At 35.5% G+C, this 12304-nt stretch overlaps 1 protein-coding gene across 1 annotated transcript in view; it reads left to right on the top strand.

Moving 5' to 3' along the window:
- The window catches only part of PTPRD (protein tyrosine phosphatase receptor type D), a 2419801-nt gene that overhangs the window by 14779 nt on the left and 2392718 nt on the right, over positions 1 to 12304 (top strand). The window lies entirely within an intron of this gene.

Raw genomic sequence — 12304 nt, 5'->3', positions numbered from 1 at the left:
TGATCTGAAGAACTTATAATATTGGGAAATATGCTTCTTTGTTAGTGATAAAGATGATAATTATTTTTTTTTTTTAAAGATTTTATTTATTTGACAGAGAGAGACACAGCGAGAGAGGGAACAGAAGCAGGGGGAGTGGGAGAGGGAGAAGCAGGCTCCCCGCAGAGCAGGGAGCCCGATATGGGACTCTATCCCAGGACTCTGGGATCATGACCTGAGCTGAAGGCAGTCGCTTAACCAACTGAGCCACCCAGGCGCCCAAAGATGATAATTATTAAGTGGAATCTGTTGGAAGACTGAGAGAACTCAGAAGGTGTAAAAGCTTGTGAGTAGAAGAGGAAAGAATCAAGGTGTTCTGTTATTGGTAAAAACGTCACAGAACTGAAGGGAAAAGGGCTTGAAGGTAGAGTAATCTTGAATTATTTCAATCTGTGTAAGATCTTAATACTGAGTTCTCTGATTAAGTAACTCAATAGCCACATGATCAATGGGATAGTTTGGAAAATTATAAAATGTTCATGACCAACCTTTAGAAAAAAAGTTGGAATATTTGTCATGGTAATCAGTCATTTGTTTGTCTTTTTTCTGTGAGATAACCAGTCTAAAATTTCTAAAGTCCTTCCTTCCCCTATATTTTGCATCATATATCAGGATTCCTAATTGATATAAAATCAAATAAAATTAAAGTCCTTGTTAACCTGCATGCTACACTGCAAAAAAATAAATTGGTAGCAAAGTAAATATGATTTAAACAACATTATACAAATTAGATTACAGACTAAGCTGCTGTAACCATGAGACCCCAAAACAAAATATCTGAAATGAAATAGAATTATTTTTCCCACTTAATAGTTCTAAGGTGAATGGGCCAGCCTAATGGGATAGCACTGTTTTCAGATGGGCATTCTTGCACCCAGGCTTCTTCCATTTTGTTGTTCAGCTATGACCTAGAGAATCGTCTTCATCTGCATCTCAGATCTATATCATATATAAATAGGAAGTCAAGGGAAATAGCTTTGCTTTAAGGGAATTTTCATTCTAAGACCATTAAATTCAGTCACATGGTCGTACCTGGCTTCATGGGAAGCTGGGAAATGTAGGACATAACTGAGTAGTCATGTACCTAGCTAAAATTTGGGAGTTGCTGGGGCGCCTGGGTAGCTCAGTTGTTAAGCGTCTGCCTTTGGCTCAGGTCTTGATCCTGAGGTCCTGGGATCGAGCCCAGCATTGGGCTCCCCGCTTGGTGGGAGGCCTGCTTTTTCCTCTCCCACTCCCTGGCTTGTGTTCCCTCTCTCACTGTCTCTGTCTTTGTCAAATAAATAAAATCTTAAAATAAAATTTGAGAGTTGCTGTTATTGAAAGGAGGAAGAGGAAAATAGATATTGAAGGAATTAATATTCTCTGCCTTACCCATTCACTCCTCATCTTAACAAAAATTGGTGATAGGTTACATTATCTTCCTTTTTCTCTTTATATCCTACACTGCTCTCCTTTCCTCTTGAATCTAGAACAGGTAGTTTAGATGTTTTGTCATCTATACCATAGTTTGGATTAACAAGAAAAAAAATCTAGTGCAAAACATTTGATTTCACTAATAGGGAAGAAGAGGCCCCATGATGTCACATGACAAATTCTTATAATTAGTTTTTCAGAAGTAAAGGTGAAAATTAGAACCCAGGTAACTCGACAGTCCCAACTTCTGTACAATAAAGAGTGTGACTGGATTTTTGTATACTTTTGGTTTATTTTCTGTGGAGAATCACCTAAAAGTAACACTTGGAAGACAGTTGTTAGAATGTTGTTCTTTCTTCACCTTCATTTTCTTTTCATGCTAGTGAATCTTTCCTTGCTATGTGAGTGAATGCCAAGCAGATATTATGCAGCCATCAAAAGGAGTGAAATCTTGCCATTTGCAATGGGACGTGGATGGAACTGGAGGGTATTAAGCTGAGCGAAATAAGTCAATCAGAGAAAGACATGTATGATCTCACTGATATGAGGAATTCTTTTTTTTTTTTTAAGATTTTATTTATTTATTTGAGAGAGAGAGAATGAGAGACAGAGAGCATGAGAGGGAGGAGGGTCAGAGGGAGAAGCAGACTCCCTGCTGAGCAGGGAGCCCGATGCGGGACTCGATCTCAGGACTCCAGGATCATGACCTGAGCTGAAGGCAGTCGCTCAACCAACTGAGCCACCCAGGCGCCCGATATGAGGAATTCTTAATCTCAGGAAACAAACTAAGGGTTGCTGGAGTGGGGGGTGGGGTGGGAGGGACGGGGTGACTGGGTGATGGACACTGGGGAGGGCATGTGCTCTGGTGAGTGCTGTGAATTGTGCAGGACTGCTGAATCTCAGATCTGTACCTCTGAAACAAATAATACAGCATATATTTAAAAAAAGAAGAAGATAGGAGGAAGGGAAAAATGAAGGGGGGGAAATCGGAGGGGGAGATGAACCATGAGAGACTATGGACTCTGAGAAACAAACTGAGGGTTCTAGAGGGGAGGGGGATGGGGGGATGGGTTAGCCTAGTGATGGGTATTAAAGAGGGCACGTATTGAATGGAGCGCTGGGTGTTATACACAAACAATTAATCATGGAACACTACATCAAAAACTAATGATGTAATGTATGGTGATTAACATAATACAATAAAATAAAAAAAAGAAATCATGGGCAAGGTCTTATTCACTTTAAAATATGACAGTAGGTCAGTTCTTTTTTTTTGAAGAAACATGTACTTTGTGCTAGGAAATTAAAAACTCATAATATTTATGATGAAACTGAATAGAATGTCTAAGATGAAATCAAAGAATGACTTAATAAAAACATAGAATTGATACTTTATAGTTATAATCTATGTCTCTTCAGGTTTTGTAAAGTTGTCTAAGTTTAGAAAACTGAACCTCAATCTGTGTCTTGCTGGTCACTCTATCCACAGTGCAGTTTTCTGATAAGAGTATCTAGGTTTCCGGTGAATCCTGCTGGTAGATTTGATGACAGCAAATGCCTATATCTTGCATCACACCCATCCATCAGGAATGCATTAGCTTTCATGCACTCCCAGAGAAGAATTATTTTGAAGTTGTCCAGAGAATCAGCATAAATTGAAAGCTTATAGCAGGCCCACCTGGAAAGACCCAATATTCAATGGAAGTTATGTTATGTTCTTAATATACACTGTAGAATTACTTATGAGAAAGCATAGAGTGCTTTTTGCTGACATTCTAGCTGTAAATAATGCAAGAGTAAACACTTTAATAATTTCAATTAATTCTGAAGTGTAGCTTTAATTTTTCTAATTACAGTCGGTATTCCTAAATCTGAGACTTCTGGCGGAAGTTAATGAAATCTTTGCTTACCATTGCAGTTACTTTTGGAACTTGTTGTTGAAGTGCAGGGTGCTTTAATTAAAAATATTTTCTAATCTAAAATGAGCTGTTTTAACTCCTTAAAAAAGTTTCAAGTCATGCATTATTTTAAAATGGATATTAAATGATTCGAACTGTATTTTTCAATTTCTGTTGATTTGCTATTTCAGTGTTAATAAAATGCCAGTTTTTATTCATGGGTCAAATGGTAGATCATTGCATTAGTTTAGTAAATTCATTTGAAGACTAAAACCCTGATAGTGCTCACAGTATATTTATACAAATTATAGATTGTTATAAATTTGCTTTGGATAAACAAAATCAAATAAAAAATTATAGTCTATAAGTAAACTATTTAACATGTGCATATGCTAAACCTTTAAATGGCAGTCTTGGTAACAAATAATAACATATTTTGGGGAGAAATTTTTGGGGAGCCCCTTTATGTCCTTATTACTATTTGTGCTATTGGTAACAAAGTATGGGTTTTTTTGAGCAATTCTTGGTATCTCATTTGATATGTATAATAAAAAAAAATCAAAGATTATTATGTATCTTTGAGAAAGCCTCTTAATAACCATCACACAAAGATAGTTATATAAGGTTTTTAGCTTTTTTGGTGCAGACCTCTTAAAAACATCTGTAAGTTTTTCATATTTAATTTGATTTACTTGGCAAAAGTTACAAATACTACCTAGGACTTGGTCTTTATTATGAGTCAAATATTCTATGGTTTGTTCATGTTATACTCATGTTCACTGCAATGTAGCCAAATGTTTTTCTAATATTAAATGAAAATACTCTGAACAAATAACAGAGTTCAGCCAATTCTCATATATATGTATACCTTTTCTTTAACTTTCATTCTTGACTACCAGCTTTTCATTTTTTATATTCTACCAGCTCCTTAAGGTGTATATCATTACACCAATTTAGAGTCATAGATAAATTTAATTATGGCTCTGCCTTAAAAAAAATAACTAATTTACATATCGTATTGTGCAAACCCATAGGCAATATTCTAAAGGCATTTAAACATGTCTGCTTATTTTTTGTTTCCTTTTACTTTATACTGCCTTTAAAAATTTATCATTGTTTATAACCACACACACACGCACAAAATTACTTTAGAAAAAATTTATCTTAGTAACTGCCAGACTATAAGAGCCAAATCTAGTGCCTGTGTTTGACAGGGACACGGTAAATGTGAGTAAATTAACACACACACATATGTAACATATATGTTATGTGTTACATATAAATATAATTAAGTGCTTTTTGGAAATTTTAACAATTTTCCCTTCTGTGTTCAATGTGTGTTCTGTAACTAAATAATACATTTGATTACAAAATAAGTAGTTCACTATTTTTAAATGTACTGTACGAAATAGTCATTTCAATAAGGAAACTGGGCTTTCAAAATAGTCAAATTCAGATCACATCTAGGCTGTACTGATTACTAGATTCTTGACCATTGGCCAGTTACTAATATCAGCAAACTTCTCTTTTCTTATCTACAAAGCAAATATCCTATTATGTACTTTAATGAATTCGTGTAGGGTTAAGTCAGAAAACGAACATGTAAGCACATGTATATTGTATGTATGTGACTGTGATTATGGAAGCTTACAAGAAAATTATTTGACAGGAAAGTAGCTTACCCTATGACCCCGCAATTGCACTACTGGGTATTTACCCCAAAGACACAGATGTAGTGAAAAGAAGGGCCATACGCACCCCAATGTCCATAGCAGCAATGTCTGCAATAGCCAAACTGTGGAAAGAGAAGAGATGCCCTTCAACAGATGAATGGATAAAGAAGATGTGATTCATATATGGAATCACATGGAATTCATATATGGAATTCACAATGGAATATTACTCAGCCATCAGAAAGGATGAATACCCAACTTTTACATCAACATGGATGGGACTGGAGGAGAATATGCTAAGTGAAATAAGTCAAGCAGAGAAAGTCAATTATTATATGGTTTCACTTATTTGTGTAACATAAGGAATAGCATGGAGGACCTTAGGAGAAGGAAGGGAAAAATGAAGGGGGGGAATCGGAGAGAGAGTTGAACCATGAGAGACGATGGACTCTGAGAAACAAACTGAGGGTTTTAGAGGGGAGGATGGGTGGGGGGATGGGTTAGCCTGGTGGTGGGTATTAAGGAGGGCACATACTGCATGGAGCACTGGGTGTTATATGAAAACAATGAATTGTGGATCACCACATCAAAAACTAATGATGTATTGTATGGTGACTAACATAACATAATAAAATAAAATTAAATTAAAAAAAAGAAAGGAAAGTAGCTTTAATTATTTTTTAAAAACTATAGTACAAATCACTTGCATATAAGGGTGGAGGTAATGATGATATGTGGTCCTTTCTCTTTTAGATTGTATAGTCCATAATTATGATATGCTCAATCAATGTAAATTAACTTTTCTGCTTATTACATGACATCATCATATTATGTTCTTAATTTTTAAAGTTTTAAATTTATTATGACAAAAGAGCTATACTAGCTTTTTTCCCCCAAAAAAGTAGCTGTAGCTTGTAGAAAAAGTATTTTTTTTATTTTTTAATTTTTTTTTTAAGATTTTATTTATTTATTTATTTGAGACAGAGAGAATGAGAAAGAGAGAGCACATGAGAGGGGGGAGGGTCAGAGGGAGAAGCAGGCTCCCTGCCGAGCAGGGAGCCCGATGCGGGACTCGATCCTGGGACTCCAGGATCATGACCTGAGCCGAAGGCAGTCGCTTAACCAACTGAGCCACCCAGGTGCCCCCAGAAAAAGTATTTTTTTTTAATTTTTAAAATTCCTTTTTAACCATTTTATTTATTTATTTATTTGTCAGAGAGAGAACACAAGCAGGAGGGAGTGGCAGGCAGAGGGAGAAGTAGGGTCCCCGCTGAGCAAGGAGCCCAATGTGGGACTTGATCCCAGGACCCTGGTGTCATGACCTGAGATGAAGGCAGACACTTAACCAACTGAGCCACCCAGGCATCCCTAGAGAAAAATATTTTAAAGTGGAGTTTTATAGTTAGAGTTATGTAATGAATAAGTCACAGGGATGTAAGGTACAGCATAGGGAATATAATAAATGATATTGAAATAGTGTTGTATGGTGACAGATGGTAGCTGCTCTTGTGGTGAATACAGCATAATGTATAGAGTTATAAAATCACTATGTTCTATACTTGAAATTAATGTAATGTTGTCAACTATACTTTAGTAAACATTTTTTTAAATGTATTAACAAATGTAGGAAAAACTGTAGCCACACAACTAAACTTTATTCATACCAAAGAACTCACAGAAAAGAGAAACTGTGTTTGTAATCAGCATGATTAAACGCTGTCATTGATAATTCATCCCTTCAACATTCTCATTGTCAAGCAAAGACAGGTCTATAATCACTCTGGATGAGCCTTCATCTAAGCTCCAGCCCTGGTGTGCGGAAGAAAACTATAACTAGGAATAATCTCTAAAACAGGAAAGAAGAGAAAACAGTCCTTATTTGGTGGAGGAAACTTTTACGTTACACCAAATAATTCATAATAGAGAAGCAATTTATTCAGTTACACCTTGGAAATCTATTATTCATACAGTGACACTTGTAGGACATGTGAGGATTCTCACTGCATAAAACATTCTCAGTGTCATAAATGGAAGAAAGTCTTCAGGGATCACTCACTCCTAAGTCAATGTTAGTGATCTCACACTGTGGAGATACCAATAGTTAAGTCAGTGTGACCAAGCTATTAGCTGGACTTCACTTCAGAAAACTTATTAGAGTTGGAAGTCACTGTATAAATAATCCTTTAGCGTACAACTGAGCAAATAATTTGGACTTTGTTTGATGACTTATTATTTAAAATTGTAGAATAGAGATGGAGGATCATAGTGTTCATGGAAATGCTGAATACGCAATTTGGAAACATAATAATTAACAAGGTAAACCAACTTCAATAGGTTTATATTTAATGCATACAGTAAGAGTTGTTGCTGAACAATTAATGGTGTGTGTATTTGTCTTGACAAAACCATGAAACATTATCTTGAATAAAAATGGCCATTTTGTATGGTGATTAACATAACAATAAAAAGGGAAAAATGGCCATTTTGTTCATTATAAAAAAAGAAAAAAAGTATTTTAAAATGCATTTTTAGTGGGCTTTGGAAAACAGCTAATGCCGAATATTCACCCATGCCCTATTACAATTTCAATTTATTGTAGAAATGTATAATAACATCCTTGAATCAAATTTAAAAAGTTTTAGAAGTATTAAATAATGTAGGAAAATTTGGGGCGCCTGGGTGGCTCAGTTGGTTAAGCGACTACCTTCGGCTCAGGTCATGATCCCAGGGTCCTGGGATCGAGTCCCACATCGGGCTCCCAGCTCAGCGGGGAGCCTGCTTCTCCCTCTGACCCTCTCCTCTCTCATGCTGTTCCTCTCTCGCTCGCTCTCTAATAAATAAATAAATAAAATCTTTAAAAAAAAAATAATGTAGGAAAATTTTATTTAAGGCACAGATATGACTCAGATGCTACGTGGTAGAATGAGCCGAAAAACAAAACCAAATTGCCTGTGGACGATCGGCTTATCTGGTGATCCAACTGAGAAGGAAACATGGCTTTCTGAAAAGTCCTAGTTACATTTGCTTTACTTTGTAGAAATTTAAAGCTAAGATAGTTTACTGAATTATCACTGATTTTTCTAACTTATTTGTAAGTAATTATTGGTTATTTGAGGGAAAATTCGTGTAAAGCTATTCAATTAGTTGCAGATTGCCTCATTATCTTTTATAGTTCATCTCTGTTTTTATTTTTAATTTACTTTTCACCGTTAATTTTCTTTAATGAGCAATTAACATTAAAAGAAAACTTCTTTAGATCAGCTGCCTAGATAATTAATACAGTGCATGGATTTCTGTAGAGACAATAATATGTTAATGGATGCTTTGATTTGACCTAAGCCTCAGTTTTTTCTCCTAAAAATCATACCTGTATGGAGTTAGAGGAGAACCATACAATATAAGTAAATTGGTTATTTTAAATTCTGAGGTTAACGTATGGCTTAATTATCTACTATAAAAAGTTATTATTTGAATAATTAAGTCAACCTGTCATTGAGCTATTTTATTTTGGGGGAAAAAAACTAACAAAACTCTCCTGAGTGTTGTTCCCCCCCAACTCCTTGACATGAAAATAAAATTTGTTTCATTTTTACTTCTTTAAAGTGCAAATGATTCCTTAAAGAAGAGACATTTTTTCATTTAATTTATACTGGGAGAAAGATGGACTCAGGAGTATATATCCATGCTTCAGTGCAAGGATACCAAATATTTTATCTTCAGCTGCCCTCACCACATAACTTTGAACATTAGACATCTTAGGATACCTCATTAGACAGAATAATCATGGCAAGGGTGTGACCTTGTACTTCTGAAGCAGTCTCCCATTCAGTGGATGGTGTGAATGACTAAGTCGGTCAGTCCTAGAAGATTGTAAACCATTCATTCTCATTAGGCTGCCGGCCACTGAACTCCAACACACTAGGTTGTTTGAGAAATGAAGTGATTTATTGAAGACATTTTTATTTCTGCTTCTCTTAAGGCAATCAGCAGTTCAAAGAACATAAATTAACTGAAAATTTAGGCATAAATAGCATCACTTCATTTTTGCTATATTAAGCTCCTTGCTTGCATTTGGACTGATTTGATATTAATCAGTGATCATAATTTTATAGGGCTTTACCTTTTTGAGTTTAAAGTTTGAAATGTTAAAAAAGCTTTTCAGTGCTACAGACTGCAAAAGCAGTACCCAGTTGAATTGTACCCAAGACATATGCAATTTATTTATTTTTTTAAAGATTTTATTTATTTATTTGACAGAGACACAGCGAGAGAGGGAACACAAGCAGGGGGAGTGGGAGAGAGAGAAGCAGGCTTCCCGCCGAGCAGGGAGCCCGATGCGGGCTCTATCCCAGGACTCTGGGATCATGACCTGAGCAGAAGGCAGACGCTTAACGACTGAGCCACCCAAGCGCCCAAACATGTACAATTTAATTCCTCCTTTATTATTTTTAAGGGAACTTTCTCAAAACCAGAGGGAAACTATCCTTTGCAATTACCAGTAAAGGAAATTATATAATATGCTTGTTTAGGCTTATGCTACACAATTGGTGGCAACTAATGTAAATGATTCAAAATTAGTAAGAAAGATACAAGCACAGCTCAAAAGGGAGTTTAATTCTTCTTTTCAGGATGAAAGGGAAAAATCTAAGTCCTTCCTGCTTTAATGATAATGTGATCTGGCTAAGTGCTAAATATATGTTTTTAAAAACAAAGGAGAAAGCTATAATGATATTGAGATAGAAATGACTTGAATAAACAAAACAACTTCCTAGGGTAGAGGATTTTCAAACTGTAGATCTTGTTTTCTGTCTCAACAACAAAAAAATATATATGTATGTTTTGTCAAGGTTTAAATAGGTTTAGTTTTTTTCATAGGAGTGCATATTTTGCTTCAAGCTTTTTCTTCATTTGAAAATAGTTCATTAAAATCACTTTGGCTCAATTCCAAAATGTTGTCTGCCCAAATTCTCAGAGAATTCCCACCCTCTTTGTATTAATATGAAGTGTATTATATATATTGAAACAACATTATTTGTGATACATCCTTGGAGAAATACAGACATATCTGGAACAGGAACAGAGTTCTGAAGCTACTTGATGACTTCCAAATCTCTTTTTTTCTATATAAAACCTGTTGGTGTAGGTTTAACCAGCCTATAAGTATAAAATGAGGTCATATTTGTAATAATATCCAATTCATGATGACTTTGAGCTCCCATGTTTTTAATTGTAGGAATTTGGGGCTGTAAACAATGTTCGTCTGTTTTATTTATGTCTTCATGGGCAATCACTTTTCCATGTGCTCTGTAACTTTATTACTCAAATTATAGTTTGTGGGCCAGTAGCATATGTATCTCCTGGGAACTTGTTCAAAATGCAGAATCTCAGACTCCCATCCCAGGCTTTTAAGATCCTCAGGTGGTTCCTATTAAGGTTTGAGACACTCAGCTTTAGAATTCAACTCCATATAGAATTACACACATATTTTTGAGGAGTTCAGACCTAACTCCCAGAAAGTTTTGGCAGAATAAGAAGTTTCTAATTCACTTCAGTCCAATAATCTCTGCTAGAGTTTCCATGTTTTGATCTAGGTTAGACCTTGTATTAATTATGGATTACTGCACGACAAATTACTCTAAAATTTAGTGGCTTAAAATAACTAACATTCATACCTGTTTCTGGGGTCAGGAATCTGCAGGCAGCTCAGCATAGTAGTTCTAGCTCTGAGACTCTCACAACTCCAGTAAAGTGTCAGGGGTGAGTGTGGGGAGCTTGCAGCACCTCAGGCATGACTGGTTCTAAGCTGGAGGCTTTGGGTCCTTGACATGTGTTCACTAGTGCTGCTCCATGGAATGGCAGGAGAGAGGGAGAGAGCAAAGGAAAGAAATTCCATGTTGCCTTTTATGACTTAGTCTCCTAGTCAGAAACCATCACTTCCACCTGACTGCATTCAATAGAATTGAGTACTAAGTGTGACCCACACACAACAGGGGGGGAATTATAAAGGGTGCAAATACCAAGAAGCTGGTATCTTTGGGACCAACTTGGAGGTTGCTTCCCATAGTCTTTTCCTTGGGATGATTGCTTATCGGTCCTTCTCTCAAGGTATGACTTTGTTCTCTGCAAGGCAATGTCACCATTTTCTGCAATAAGGAAGACTACATGTACATAAATGGGAAGGTCTCCTTTGCACTGTTTTAAATAATTTTCTTACTCATTAGATGACAACTCTCCTTGAAACCTATCTGAAGTCTCTCCATCTTGGCTCCTCATCTCCAAATGACTCTCAAACCAAAACAAGACAAAATGAACAGATGTACAAGAGCATCAACTTTCACCAAAACACAATAATAAGCATAGTGCCATTTTCATACATACTAAATAAATTCTATTTCATCCCTTAAACTTGTTCTCCAATCCCAAACCCCACCACATGCCTACACACACGCACTCACACACACACACGCACACACACACAGGCTCATACACACAAAGATAAGGTAAGCTGCATCATACCAGGTATTCAGTTTTTAGTATAAAATATCTGCACCCAGGCTGATAGTGACTATGTAGTTCTTCAATGGAAATATTGGATGGGTTGTTGCTTTGTATTTGTGATACTAAAGAGAGACTTTGAATAGGCTGCTTGGGTAATGAATTGGATAGAAAATAGATAAATACATTTTAGTGTATTCATACAACATAGTATCATACAGCAATACAAAGGAACACACTACTGATGCACACAAGAATGTGAATGAATCTCAAAAAAAAAAAGTATGCTTACAGAACGAAGCCAGAGGCAAAGATTAAATAAAATATGCTTTTGTTTATGTGAAGTCCTAAAATAGACGATACTAATTTATAGTGTTAGAAATCAGATCAATGGTTGCTTGAGAGGTGAAGATGTGGAAGATTCATTACAAGATTCATTTGGTAATTTGTAGGTTAATGAAAATATTCTATATCTAGGGATACTAATTACTTGAATATAAATACATATATATGTTCATGTAATAAATATATATATATATATTTGACACATTAAACTGTTAAAATGGTACATTTAATTGTACATAAGTTATACCTCAATAAAGTTGATTTTTAAAATGTAAAAAAAAAGGAATTTTCTAGTTCACTTCCTGTGGACAAAAAGTATTTGCAGTAATTACATAACATTTTCCAGCTTCTACCTACTGTTACAAAATATTATGGACTGAATTTCAATCTGAGTACTCTGAATTCATGTGATTTTTCTTAAAGCATTACATTTTAATCTTG

Source organism: Mirounga angustirostris, unplaced genomic scaffold (assembly GCF_029215605.1).
Source record: "Mirounga angustirostris isolate CCGP_5_RB_7025 unplaced genomic scaffold, mMirAng1.0.hap1 SCAF_15, whole genome shotgun sequence".
Classification (NCBI taxonomy): domain Eukaryota; kingdom Metazoa; phylum Chordata; class Mammalia; order Carnivora; family Phocidae; genus Mirounga; species Mirounga angustirostris.
Note: the sequence above shows the minus strand (reverse complement) of the source record. Positions and strands in the feature narration are given on the sequence as shown.